At 40.9% G+C, this 14,318-nt stretch overlaps 2 non-coding genes across 2 annotated transcripts; both read left to right on the top strand.

Annotated features, from left to right (window-relative positions):
• Positions 1 to 9,481: 9,481 nt before the first annotated feature.
• Positions 9,482 to 9,603, top strand: LOC133724004 (small nucleolar RNA U19). The gene has a single exon (XR_009853423.1). It is a non-coding gene; the product is annotated as a small nucleolar RNA U19 (small nucleolar RNA).
• Positions 9,604 to 9,639: 36 nt separating this feature from the next.
• Positions 9,640 to 9,788, top strand: LOC133724012 (small nucleolar RNA snoR138). The gene has a single exon (XR_009853431.1). It is a non-coding gene; the product is annotated as a small nucleolar RNA snoR138 (small nucleolar RNA).
• Positions 9,789 to 14,318: the final 4,530 nt, after the last annotated feature.

The following is a 14,318-nucleotide window of genomic DNA, read 5'->3' as shown; positions in this document are numbered from 1 at the left end:
CATTTATGGTTCAATCTTTAATTTATGGAGGTCTTGATTTGAAGCACTTCCATAAAGGCAGATTATAGGTCCGGATATTGATATTCAATATGTTTATAAAAATTGTAATGACAAAGGTTATACTCTATCGAGTATGGTATCTTTTAGCTTGCTTTAGCAGAGTAAGTTGGTATTTGTAAAGATGGAGAATTAATTGGTTTGGAGTTGATGTTCTCAGCTCTGATTTTACGAGGCCACAGACCAAACAACTCTAGGACCTAACGCTTCTGGTTTTTTAGCATAGAGATTAAACCTCTATAGCTTTTGTAGCAACGATTGGGCTCTGATGACATTGTCAAACCACCTTCAAAACAATCAACAAATTCTTCGGAGGCATCGGCCTTTGCACAAACTGTAGCAAATGGAACTTGGGAATCAACATACAAGGGTTTACCAGTAGCACTAGTTATTACTCAATAAGACCAAGGGAACCAAAGGACCTACCAAATTGGCGATCTATATAGGGTTTGTGATCCTTAAGGGCATCTCCAACAAAAACTAAATCTTCTGGGTTGCTTGGGTACATATATCTCCTGTTATTAGCTCTTGCTTATGGATGTCATTTGGCGGGTTAATATTCCTCTAAAAGTCAAGATTTTTGCTTGACTTCTTGTAAGAGGAAGATTGAAAACTAGGGCAAGAATAGCTCGTTATACCAACAATATTGATACTGCTTGTGCTCTCTGTGGCTCGCGGGGGGCCCTGGGTAGGAGGTGTGTAGGGTGTTGAGAAGTAAATCAGTTCGTATCTACTATACTAGGAAAGTAGTGATCTGTTTGTATTAGGTAATCAATTGTGAATATTCTGTACACCTTAATTGTAGGGATAGTTACCTTGTAGAGGTAAACACTGCTTGTATATCAATTCTATCGTGAATGAATGAAACATACGTTTGCAAAACCATCTTCTTTTCATGGTATCAGAGCACGACGAAAATCCTGTTTCTGCTCACGCTGTGCTTTGCGTTCTCGTACAGTAGCCTTCTCCCAATCCTCTCCTATCACTGCCGCATCCTAGCCTCTCGTGCTGCAGATTTTTTTCACCCTTCATCATGTCTGGGGATGAAAAGACAGGAGGAAGCAAGGATGTTCCTCCCAAATCGGATCTTTCCAATCCTTTCTTCATTCACCATTCAGATCATCCAGGTTTGGTTTTGGTTTCCAAACCGCTTAATGGAGATAACTATTCCACATGGCTGAGAGCCATGACCATTGCGCTCAACGCAAAGAACAAACTCGGCTTCGTCAATGGCACCATCAAACCCCCAACGGTAGACAAATATCCAGATGATTATGCGACTTGGTCTCGGTGCAATGATATGATTCACTCTTGGATCATTAATTCGGTAGCTCCGGAAATCTCTGATAGTGTAATCTATTACACAACTGCTCGTGAAGTTTGGGAAGACCTTCGTGAGCGTTTCTCTCAAAGCAATGCTCCTCGCATCTTTGAAATCTAGCCAGAAATTGCTTATCATCGGCAGGAACAACTCTCTGTTTCAGCCTACTACACCAAATTGAAGAGTCTATGGGATGAATTGGCTTCATATACTGATGTCTCTTCATGTACCTGTGGTGCACAACATGACCGGCAGAAATTGATGCAATTTTTGATGGGTTTGAATGAATCCTATAGTGCTACTAGAGGCCAGATACTTTTGATGAATCCTCTTCCCTCAGTTCGACAAGCTTACTCAGGAATTTGTCAGGAGGAAAAGCAGAGGCAGCTTGGGAGTACACATGCATCAGATGCACATGGTGGAGCAGCCATGGCCGTGAGAAATAATAGGCCAAATAATTCTGGTCGACAAGGAAGGATGGAACACCGTCCTGATCAATCCTTCACTAGCTCACAAAGTGGACAACATTCTGATCAAGACAGGCGACGTGTAGGCTCTTCCAGAGGACGTCCTGAATACACCTATTGTGGTGATATGGGGCATTTTGTGGAAACTTGTTACAAGTTGATTGGCTATCCACCAGGTCATCCAAAAAATAAATCCAACCGTCCCAAGCATAATAAAAGTCGTGGCCATTCTGCAAATCAAGTATTTGATGGACAAACCAAAGACGAAGAAAGGCTCTTGAATACTACTCTCACAGAAACACAACTTCAGCAACTTATCAGCATCTTAAGTACCAAAGAAAAAGAAGGTACTCAATCCTAAGCTAATTCAGCAGTTGCCAAGCCAAGTTTGTCTAAAATCTCCTCCCGCCGCTGGATCATTGATAGCGGCGCAACGGATCACATTGTTTCCTCTTCCAATTTATTATGTGAAAAGAAAAGTTCTTCCTTAGCACCGGTCTTGTTACCAAGTGGACAAAAGGCACCAATTGCTGCCACAGGATCTTTCCCTTTAAATTCAGTTTATTATCTCAGAGATGCATGCGCTTTGTGTTCCTACATTCAAAGTTGACTTAATGTCTGTGAGTCACTTAACAAGAGGCTTAAATTGTTCGGTGACATTTTTCCCTTATTGGTGTATCTTGCAGGATCTGGCTTCGAGGAGGACGATTGGTTTGGGTAAGTAGCGTGATGGCCTATATTATCTGGTGGCTTTGGCGACGGAAAAAGGATTAATCAAACCATCAACCATCTCAAAACCCAACGCCCTCATCAAACCAACTTCCTGCAATCTCACCACTTCCTCCACCGATCTTTGGCACCGACATCTCGGCCATCTTTCATCTTCTCGTTTGAGTTTTATTGCCAAACAGTTTCTTAATGTTTCTGTTAGTCCAAATAATGCTTGTCAAATTTGTCCTTTGGCAAAGCAGAGTCGTTTACCTTTTGGTATTAGTTCAATTTCATCTGTAAGACCTTTTGACATTATTCATTGTGATATTTGGGGTCGTTATAAACAGCCTTCTCTTTCTGGTGCTCACTACTTTCTCACTATTGTTGATGATTACACTCGATTCACATGGGTGTTTTTAATGCGTCACAAAGACGAAACACAATCTCTCTTAAAACAATTTTCTGCCTTTGTCACTACTCAATTTTCTTCATAGATCAAAACTTTTCGTAATGACAATGGAGCTGAATTTCTTTCTCTCCAACCTTTCTTCAAAGAAAACGGGATTGTCTTTCAGCATTCTTGCGTTTACACGCCTCAACAAAATGGGGTTGTGGAACGCAAGCATCGTCATATTTTACAAGTTGCACGAGCACTCAAGCTCCACGCACATCTTCCTTTTCAATTTTGGGGAGAATGTGTCCTCACTGCTGTGCACCTTATTAATCGTCTTCCTACTCCTGTCCTCTCTTTTCAAACTCCTTTTGAGCGTCTGTATCAACGATCCCCTACCTTCTCACACCTTCATGTATTCAAATGTCTAGCATATGCCACAAACACTCATGTCCAACACAAGTTTTCTCCTTGTGCTATTCAGTGCATCTTCATTGGTTACCCATTAGGTCAGAAGACTTACAAGTTGTATGACCTTTCCTCTCGTAAGGTGTTCACAAGTCGTGATGTTGTCTTCCATGAGTCTGTCTTCCCTTATGAGCCTGGTTGTCCAGTTCCTAATCCTTCCACACCGGTCGGACCCTTCCCCTCTTCCATTTCCCTGCTATCTGGTTCAGACGAAGATTTTCCGTCCAGCAGCGATCGATCGTTCCCACCCAACGATCGATCGTCTTCCATTCCAGAACCTGTCGCTCCAAACGATCGCTCGCCCCCTACCTGCGATCGATCGTTTCACCCTCCAGACCCTACTGCCCTTCCAAATGATCGATCTCCGTCTTCTGATGATCGATCGTTAGCACCTGTCCCTCTTTCCGTTCCCGACGCAGCCAGCCACGATCGCTCGTCTCCATCCGACGATCGATCATCCCTCCCTGTCAGCGATTCATCTCTTCCCGATCCTCCATCCCCTTCTCCATTACCTAATCCACCACCTCTACCACCAGCATCCCCTTTTCCACCACCGCCTTCACTAGCTGCTCTCCGTCGTTCTAGTCGCTCCACTGCTCCACCGATCAAACTGCGGGATTATGTGTGCTCTAACATCATGCTGTCCTCTCCGGATCAATCGTCTTTCTTGTTTCCTGGTCCAACTAACGGTACACGGTATCCCTTATCTAATTATGTTTCCTATGATCGTTATACACCCGGATATCGCTCCTTTGTTGCCCAGATCAGTCACGCTAGCTATTGAGCCTAGTACATATGCCGAAGCAGCACCTCATCCTCAATGGCAAGAAGCTATGCGTCATGAGCTTCAGGCTCTCCATAATAATGGTACATGGTCATTCACACCTCTTCCTGCCGGCAAGACACCCATTGGTTGCCGTTGGGTATACAAGATTAAGCATCGTTCTGATGGTTCTATTGAGCGTTATAAAGCTCGTTTGGTGGCTAAGGGCTTTACTCAGATGGAAGGTGTTGATTACCAAGACACTTTTTCTCCCACTGCCAAAATTATCACCGTGCGTTGCCTTATTGCTCTGGCTACTGCTCAGCGTTGGTCCCTTTCTCAGCTCGATGTCAACAACGCTTTTTTACATAGAGATCTTCATGAGGAGATTTATATGACACCTCCTCCTGGTCTTCGGCGACAGGGGGAGGAACATCTTGTTTGTCGCCTTCACAAATCTCTATATGGCTTGAAACAAGCATCTCGGCAGCCGGTTATGTTCAATCAAGAGCTGATTATTCGCTATTCACAAGACGACAAGGCAAGTCCTTTACTGTTCTTCTGATATATGTTGATGATATCCTAATTACTGGTAATGATTCTGATAGCATTGCTGCACTCAAGAAATTCCTGCATAGTCAATTTCATATTAAAGATCTTGGTGATTTGAAATATTTTCTTGGCATCGAAGTCTCTTCCTCCGCTCATGGGACTTTTATTTCCCAACGCAAGTATGCCTTGGAGATTATTAAAGATGCAGGATTGTTAGGTGTAGCTCGTGTTGATACTCCCATGGAGCGTGGCCTAAAGTTGTCAAAGAAGAGTGATGTTCTTAAAGATCCATCTCGATACAGGAGGCTAGTTGGAAGGTTAATTTACCTTACTGTCTTCAGACCAGATATTACTTATCCAGTTCATGTTTTGAGTAGATTTATGCATGAGCCACACAAATGTCATATGGAGAGTGCACTCCGTGTTGTGAGGTATCTCAAGGGTGCTCCAGGTCAAGGGTTGTTCTTTTCCTCTAGTAATGACCTCAGGTTACGTGCTTTTTGTGACTTAGATTGGGCAGGATGTCCACTGACTTGAAGATCAACCACAGGTTATTGTGTTTTCCTTGGATCTTCATTAATCTCATGTAGGTCAAAGCGACAGAAAACTGTGTCGCTTTCTTCAGCTGAAGCGGAGTATCGAGCAATGACAGGTGCGTGTTGTGAATTAACATGGCTTCGATCCTTAAGGATTTAGGGGTATTGCTTCAACAACCTGCCTTGTTGTATTGCGACAATAAGGCAGCACTGCACATAGCAGCCAATCCTGTTTTTCATGAAAGAACTCGACACATAGAAATGGACTGCCACTACATCAGAGATAAAATTCAAGATGGTTCAGTTGCAACAAAGTTTGTGAGTTCTACACATCAGTTGGCTGATGTCCTTACCAAAGCCTTAGGAAAGGAAACTTTCTTTCCTATGATTCGCAAGTTGGGCGTTCGGGATATCCACTCTCCAACTTGAGGGGGAGTGTTGAGAAGTAAATCAGTTCGTATCTTCTATACTAGGAAAGTAGTGATCTGTTTGTATTAGGTAATCAATGGTGAATATTCTGTACACCTTAATTGTAGGGATAATTACCTTGTAGAGGTAAACACTGCTTGTATATCAATTCTATCGTGAATGAATGAAACATACGTTTGCAAAACCATCTTCTTTTCATAGGGTATTGATAATCTCTTCCACTCATGTCCCTTAGCTTTACATGCTTGGAATTTGGCTGGATTCAATACCTCTAATATTCAAAATTTTAATGATTGGCTTCTGTCCTATTTCAGAAAGGACCCTCAAAAGTATATGACTGAGAATTTCATGATCTTGTGTTGGAAAATTTGGGAAGCGAGGAACAATCTCATCTTTAAAAATGTTCCTCCCTCTTGCATTACGGTGGTTCATGCTGCTGCCTCTATTGGAGACTACTACAAGTTGCACAATCCCTCTTCCTCAAAGGGTCTTTTACAGCAACCTGACTTAATCTGATGGTCCCCTCCTCCTGATCACTTCACCAAGCTCAACTTTGATGTTTTGTCATCAATAAGAAGGATGATGTTGTTGGTTTTGTCATAAGAGGCCAAAATGGATCCCGTAGCATCGCTGGTTCTCGAAAGATTGATCACTCTAGTGTTCCTATTGCTGATTTCAGTGCAGTTAAAGACGATTCAATTCAAGCCTTACAAAACAATTGCTTGAAAATTTGTGTTGAAGGCGATTCAAAGTTGATGATTGATTCCATCAACAAAGTGTGTGATCCTCCCTGGCGTATTTGTACTTTGGTTAAGGATATTCAAGTCATCTCCCGAAGTTTTGATGTAATCTCCTTCCGTCATGTTCCCCATGAAGCCAACTTTTTGGCTAATGCTGTGACCTGTGACGTCCCTTGGTCATGCCTCCTTGGCCTCTTGTATCTAGAGAAAGAACTTGCCTCTTTCAGCTCTTTCTACCTTTAACTTAAGGGGGGTGTATTGTATTTGGATTTGTGCAGACTTTTTTTAAATGACAGACTTTTTGAAAAGTCCACAGACTCTTTAAAAAGTTGATAGACTGTTATGGATTTCTTAAAACCATTGATTTTAGCAACAAACTTTTATTGATTCATGAAAATCTATATACTTTATTATGAATGACTTCTACAGATTTCCTAACATGTACAAAATATAAAAACAAAAAACAAAAAAACAAAACAAATGCAGCCCAAACACAAAACAAGATAATAACTCGTTGTCTCTTCAATGCTCAAGTATCTTCTAATAGAAATTGACTCAAATGAATGATCGTTAGTCTGTCTAGCGAGTTTGTTCTCATTCCTAATCTCCCAACAACATAAATATGCAATATAGATCACTTGATGTTTATGGTTAATTATTCTCATCAATTTTGTTTTCGCCGATTAACATATATTGTAGCAAATATTGGTCAATGTTTTTTTTTTTTTTTGAATCAAACCCACTGGGCGAAATAGTATATTCATCACAAGCCAGAATAGGCCATTACATACCCTACCGCTGTCATTTAAGGACATAGACAGACAAGGAGGTAGTGATAGTACTCACAATGGTACGTAGAAATAGACTCACTCATTGTACATTTCAGATCGTAGAGAGAGCGGAGATCTTCCTTTGGTACTATGCCGGAGGCGCTAGAGATCTAGGTTCTTAATACAAGAACATTATTGAATTTAGATAAAACTAAAAACATAGGGTTGGACCAAGAGCCTAAACATTAGCCCAAATAGCAATGGACTAGGGTAGAACCCCTTTGTTTTTTTTTTTTAAAGAGGAAACTTTGATAGACTTTTTCAAATCTTTGGTCTAGATGCTGGAAAATTATTGGAGTTTGGTATGTATAGTTAACACTACAAAGTCCATGATTATCCATAATTTTCTAATTCCGTAAGTATGAATGATATTTTGAATACCTCTGTACTTTTATTCATTTTTAAAAGTCCTAATTGAATACCCCTAGATTTTGGTGGAATTCATGAAGTCTTTAAAAATCCTAATTGAATACCTCAAGACTTTCATGGACTGTTAAAAGTCTATATTGAATACACCCAGACTTTTAAATTCCATAGATTTCTTTAAAAGTTCCACTAATTCCATATACAATACACCCCCCTTAGATCAGATTGGTGTAGGCTGTGTTAGAAATTTTCATTTGTAATTTCCTTTTCTTCTAAAAAAAAAGAAAAGAAAAAAAAGAAAGAAAGAGAAAACCAAAGCTGTTCCATAATCCTTGGAATAAAATACCATTCAACACAGTTATAGGATTTCACCATATCTAGTCAATGATAAACGAATTATTTCATCTCCTTTTTTTTTTTTTGAGGGCAACGGAAGACTAATCCATTGATGATAAATCATACGACCTCACTCAGTCAAGCATGAAGGGTACAGAACACCCTTCATATTACAATGCAAGCTCACGAAGAGTACTACATCCAAAAGAAATCCAAAAAAACTAAAGTCCAAAAGACTAAAATCCTAAAGGAACTGCTGAAAGAAATGCAAAAGTTAAAAAAAACCCTAATCCTACACTGCCTTAACATGGAACCGATGTCCTGAAAATCTTGACGCCTAAGACCCTCTTGGTGTACATCGCAACATTCAACACACCCACGACAACATGCTAGGAACAGGTGCAGGACAAAGAGCAGGACAGACCACCCCCAAGAAGCCCAAACCCGACTGAGAGTGAGAAAATAGGAGAATTGGGCAAATTAGGCCCAAATCACAAAGACTGCATCTCTGCAGCCCATGCAGGCAGAGGGCCAAGAACCACTGCCGAAACCCTACGTTCCCAACCCCCGCCAGCCGAATCTGGAGCCACCAAGAAGTCGTCCGCCACCGCCTCGTCAATCAGGTGGCCTCCCCAGGCAGGGGGCCGTAGCAACCATCTCACCGCCCACCAAATCTGCACGCTGCAATTGTCTGGTAATCCGGCAGCCCGAAAACTAGACTCTAGCAGACGTCTCCGACCACGCTTCTCCTCAAGACCCCGACCTTGTCGCTGCCTCCTCCCCGTCGACCCTGAAGCCACCCCAGAACAAAACTAGGTGCGTTTACAATTCCAACGTAATATGAACTTCGACTTTCTCTTCTGGCCAAACCACCTCCGCAAACACACGAAGGAGGTGAAACCTCGTCCTTCAATCACTTGCAGCGCCGGAGCGCCCTGCTGTAGACAGGATTGGGGTGCCGCCGCGCTGCTACGCGAAACCTAGAAGGTTTCGGTTTTGCTCCGAAAAAACAGGAGTCTGAACTATTTCATCTCCTTCTCTTGATTGCATACATAGAAGACTTAATCTTTAATGGACAATTCAGTTTTTGAAAATTCTTTGAGGGACAAATAAATTAAGGGATAAAAATAAATACACAACTTCAAATTATTATAATTTCAAATTTTAAATTTAACACATACGATTCATAATACAAAATCGACATAATTTCAGAAACCACAATATTTCGCCATCTTATTAAAGTATTATTCTCCGGACAATTTTTATTTATTTATACCATATCTCTGGCGGCCCAAAAATAAGTATTTTGCAGGGGTAAGAAAGGAAATTTGGCACCTGATCTCTATAAATTTGAGCGTATGAAACCCTAGCCGTATCACGAGTCCCCGATTCGAGGCCGCACCTCTGCGAGAGCTGTTAGAATTGATTTTGATTTTGTGTTTGTGTTTGTGTTTGTTGTTGTTGTTGTTATTGCCTCTTTAGAGTAGCCTTATGAACTGATTTGGATTTCATATATGTGGGCTTAGTTAGGAGGCAAACATTAATCTCAATCCAATATGTTTTGTGTTGGATTGAGCGAGGCGTTTTTGAGGGCTCTTTCTCAATTCAGTTGTCCTCCAAGCATCCTCATACATTATTAATCTCTTTCTCTTTCTCTTTCTCTTTTCTTATATCTGCCTCACGAATAATCATACTGTGAATCCACACAGTTTGGTTCAGACAGGGGCGCACAGCGATTCGATTTGATGCGATTCAAGGTTGAGACCAGATTGATGTGTTCATCCTTTGTTGCTTTTGCAACTCCGCTTGCTTCGGACATTTGATTTGATTTTGCTGTTTCTTTTGATTGTTTTGGGCCTCAGAAAAACCGAAAGGTTGATCTTGATACGGCGCCGTTCGGTCCTCACAGAGAAGAGAGGCTCAGAGTTAAGAGGGTTTAGCCTCCCGAATCGGTTCGAGGGTTAGGGATGAAATCAGCTTTCCATTCCTTTCCTATAGGATTTTCGGAGATTTTTTTTAATTTTCCATGCAACTTCAATTTGGGTGGGTTTTTGTTAGATAAACCGGAACAAATGTTTACCCTTAATCCATTTTAACTTGGGGATGTTAACAATGACAGATTGGTTGCCGTTCATCTTGTTTTGTTGCAGTCAAAATCATATTCCTCCTTGCAAAAGCATGCCTTAATGCATATTTCAATTTTCATGTTTTCTTGGTATATGCACTGAATCCAGAAAATGTGCTATGAATTCTCAAATTTGAATGAATGCATGTCAACTGTCATTTGTTCGTTTCTGTAAATTTTGATTTTCTAGTTGACAATTCTCACAAGAAAAACTGACCTTTCTAATTGCAAATGATTTATCAATTGAAAACAAACTTGGGAAGCAATATGGGCCCAACAGAACCGGAACAAACTATGAAGTCCCCAAAATTAGTCATAATTGTGAAGCTATGAAGTCCCCTAAATTAAGTCATTATTGTTGATTGGTACCTCAAATGTACAATTGTGAAAATTCACTCCTTTAACATAAATTTACAATTTCCATCTTCTCCGTCAAATCAAATATTTTTCATCGCTTTTGTTAGTAAGTAGTATGAAATCTGATTGCTCATGTAGCCACCAACCATGAGATAAAAATGAAAGAAAATGAAAACCATAAGATAAAGATGAAAGAAAATGAAATACAAAAAAAAGGGTTGGATGAAAAATCCTCGACCTAATTTGGTTGATTTAGGTAGGATATAAAATTTTGGACCCTCAAATGAATTTTTGACTTTCCTTTAATTCAACTGGTTGATCCTAATATCAGTAACTCTATCAATTTAGAATGAGACTGACAGTTAACTCTATTAATTGAAGATAGATGGTGGAATATGCCCAAACTTTCTATGTTCTTCATATTCTGATAGTTAATTCATTGGTATTAACATCCCTGTTTCAGACTGGGAGACTTTTTTCTCTACAACCCTAGCTAGCCTACGGCGCTCTCACCTCCTTCGTCAAACCTCTCTACCCTACTCTACCACTTCTCCCAATTCCATGGCTTCCATCGATGCTGTTACAGCGAGTTTTGCTGCCTCATCTAGGAAAAATTGGTGGTGGCCCTGTGCGCAGGCCATCCCAATCTTTTCTTCTTGGCAAACCATTGACCCGAAAGCAGGTTGATCCGAAGGCTTTCAAAACCCACTTCCTCCGAACTTGGCTTTCAACAGAGGGCTGGGGATCTGTTCTTATTCTCTTTTGAATATGTTAGAGATCGTAACAAACCGGGGAGGAGTCTGGTGCTATGACCGAACCTCGTGTGTTTTGCAGAGTATGATGGAGTCAAACCACTGCATGAAATTCAGTTTAAGCATCTCCGAGTTTGGGTTAGGGTTTCTGGAATCCCACCCCTGTATGAAGAGCCTGAGAATCTCACACTGATCGGAAACCTTCTAGGGGGTTTCTTGGACTATGATAAGAAGGAGTTCAGGAAAGGCTTGCTTAGGGTTTTATTCACTCATGATATTTCCAAGCCGATCCTGCTTGAACGGAGAATTTATCTGGATGTTGGTGTTGAACCTATTCTTCAGTTTTAGTTTGAACATCTGAAAGGGAGATGTTCTCAGTGTGGACTCATCACCCATGCCGGAATTGCTTGTGTGGAGCCAAGTATGGCAAACCCTACTCCTAGGGTTTTATATTTTCCTGGACCATCGACCTTTGGGGGTTCTTTCTCTTTCTCGGCTAAGGACAAGAATGATCTCTTTGCTGCCTCTTCTTTCATCCCTTTGAAGAGGAAACCAGTCATTCGTCGAACGGAGCGGCCACTCCCTCCTGCTTCTCCTTCGGGTTCTGTCCCTGCAGCGGACATTGCTGTGGTTGGTGCTCCTTTGGAGCACGAATTGGAGAAAGATCAGAGTCCAGCTCTGGAACCTACCATTGAGCCTTGTGATTTGGATGACTCCACAGGTATGCAGGTGCATCAAGAAGTGGGATTGCCTTCTAAGAAACGGAACTGCACTAGTGTTTGTAATCCTTCCCCTAAGAAATTCAAAACCATATTGGGTGGTAAAGATTCCAACCCTACAGGCTGATGCATTGGGATTGATTGAAGATGACAGTGATGTTGCTTTAGTAACTCTGAAGAAGAAGACCGGTAGGCCTCTTGGCAGCAAGAATAAGAATTAGCGTTCTAGTAAGAAGAATAATGGTGGTCTGCTGAAGCTCACCTATCCTACAACCACTGGTTCCGCTTCCAGCCCTAGAGACAAGGGCAAAGGAAAACTTTGATTTCATGGTTTCCTCGCGTAATGCTTGTATTTGAGTCTTCTACTACTTTCATCTTTGTTATCTAGTTGTACACTAATTGAGGTCTCTAGGCGACTAGGTTACTGCTTCATGAGAGGTTGGTAGGGAGGGTTTTGTTTCTTGTTATTAGGCTCAATAAGTGAGCGAATGTGTTACGAATGAGGGTACCTGTCTTTTGTTGGTTAGCTTATACCATTTATGATTTTGGTATGAGACAACATCTGATGTATGTGCCTTCTGGCCAAGGATAAGTTTAATGAAATTATCCTTTTCTTCAAAAAAATCCCTGTTTCAGACTATGATGATGAGTTCGTCTGGGGGCCGGCTCTAAATGGTAAATTCTCCATTAAGCTGGCTACATAGATGCAGTATAATTCTTCTGAGCATTCTCAGACTAAGGTTCTTAATAAGATTTTGACTTTAAATATCGCTCAAAAGTCAAAATCTTTGCTTGGCTTCTGGTTAGGGGTAGACTGAAAACAAGAGCTTGTTTAGCTTATTTTATTAATGGTTTAGATGACTATTGTGTTTTTGTCACTCTGGGTGGAAGATACTTACAATTTCTTCCATTCATGCCATGTAGTTTCTGATGTCTGGAATTTTGCAAGGAATCTCTCTCCTCCTTCTGCCTCGTGCTTTAGGGAGTGGTTGACTTTGATTTTCCAAAATGAAGTCCCTACTACCATAGAAGATTGTACCCTCACGTTCTGGGAGATCTGGGAAGCTCGAAACAACTTAATTTTCTCATCTGCTCACTTGTCTCTTTATGTGGTGTGTGCCGTTGCTTCAGCTGGCTCTTCCAATTGAGACTTCAATAGTAGGCCTTCTAAATATCCCTGTATCCAATCTGAAGTAATTAAATGGAATTCGCAGGCCCCCCCTCTCGACTGTGTCAAGCTAAATTTTAATGGCTCGATTTCCTCCAATGGTCAAGCTGCTTCAGGTTTTGTCATCCGTGATCATAATAGCTCCCTCTAATTGCTAGAGCTTGTAGCTTGAAGACCGCTAGTGTTCCCATTGCTGAGTGTCTTGCGCTTAAAGATGGTCTTCTTGCTGCTAGAAGAGTCAATCATCCCCATGTTCTGGTTGAAGGTGATTCTGCCCTAGTAATCAGTTGTGTTAACAATCCTTGCCATGTTCCTTGGAGGCTTAGATCTTTGATCTGTGATATTAAGAGAATTGATGCTAATTTGGAACCATCACCTTCTCGCACATCCATTGTGAAACTAACTTCTTGGCGGATACGGTAACTTCGGTGGGTTATGCCTTCTTATTCCGAAGATTTGGTGTGGTAGAATACTTAGTCAAGCTTCCTTGGCCTCCAATTTTGATTTGCTCAGTTATAGTTGCCCTAGAGGCTTTGTTTTGTAATTTCTCCTTCTAAATTTTTTTTTGGCTGATTTATGAATTAAAAATCACTCTCTAAACTATTGGCCTAAAGCCTCAAGAGCAACATAAAAAAATTGAAATAAGTCAATGACAATTAATAGGGTTGTAAATGGTTTGTCTTGTGTCCGGTTTGTGTCGTGTCAAGGTATTAAACGTATCACAATAGACGAACTGTGTAACACTCCAAAATGCACGTCACCAGCTTGAGCACGTCACATTGCCGTGAGTCTCTAAAACATAAACCGAATACCTGATTTACATTCTAGAGAACCGTAAGGTATTCTGTTTGACAAAGTTTTCGTAAAAGCACAGCGGAAACTTAAAAATAATTTTGAGGTGAAAATATTTAAATTACTAAAGTCAATTTATTCATCCAGAACTTGATATGAACGATTACTCAAGGAATAAAGAAGCTCAGATAATGAGAATTTAACCAAGTTCGACACAAGTTTAATTTCCAACAAATTCCAGAAAAACAAAATTCGAGAAATGGAAATCAAAATAGAACCCGGAACCTGAGTCCTACTACGAAAGTTTATCGAACTTGCTCTCGCACACCGAGTTTCGTCCGTTATTATTTTGTCACCAGTGCACAGTACCTGCAACCATACTATTGTAGGGGTGAGCGTTTGTCCTTGCTACTCAGTACAGGCTTCACCTCGATTAGG

Source organism: Rosa rugosa, chromosome 7 (genome assembly GCF_958449725.1).
Source record: "Rosa rugosa chromosome 7, drRosRugo1.1, whole genome shotgun sequence".
Lineage (NCBI taxonomy): Eukaryota > Viridiplantae > Streptophyta > Magnoliopsida > Rosales > Rosaceae > Rosa > Rosa rugosa.
Note: the sequence above shows the minus strand (reverse complement) of the source record. Positions and strands in the feature narration are given on the sequence as shown.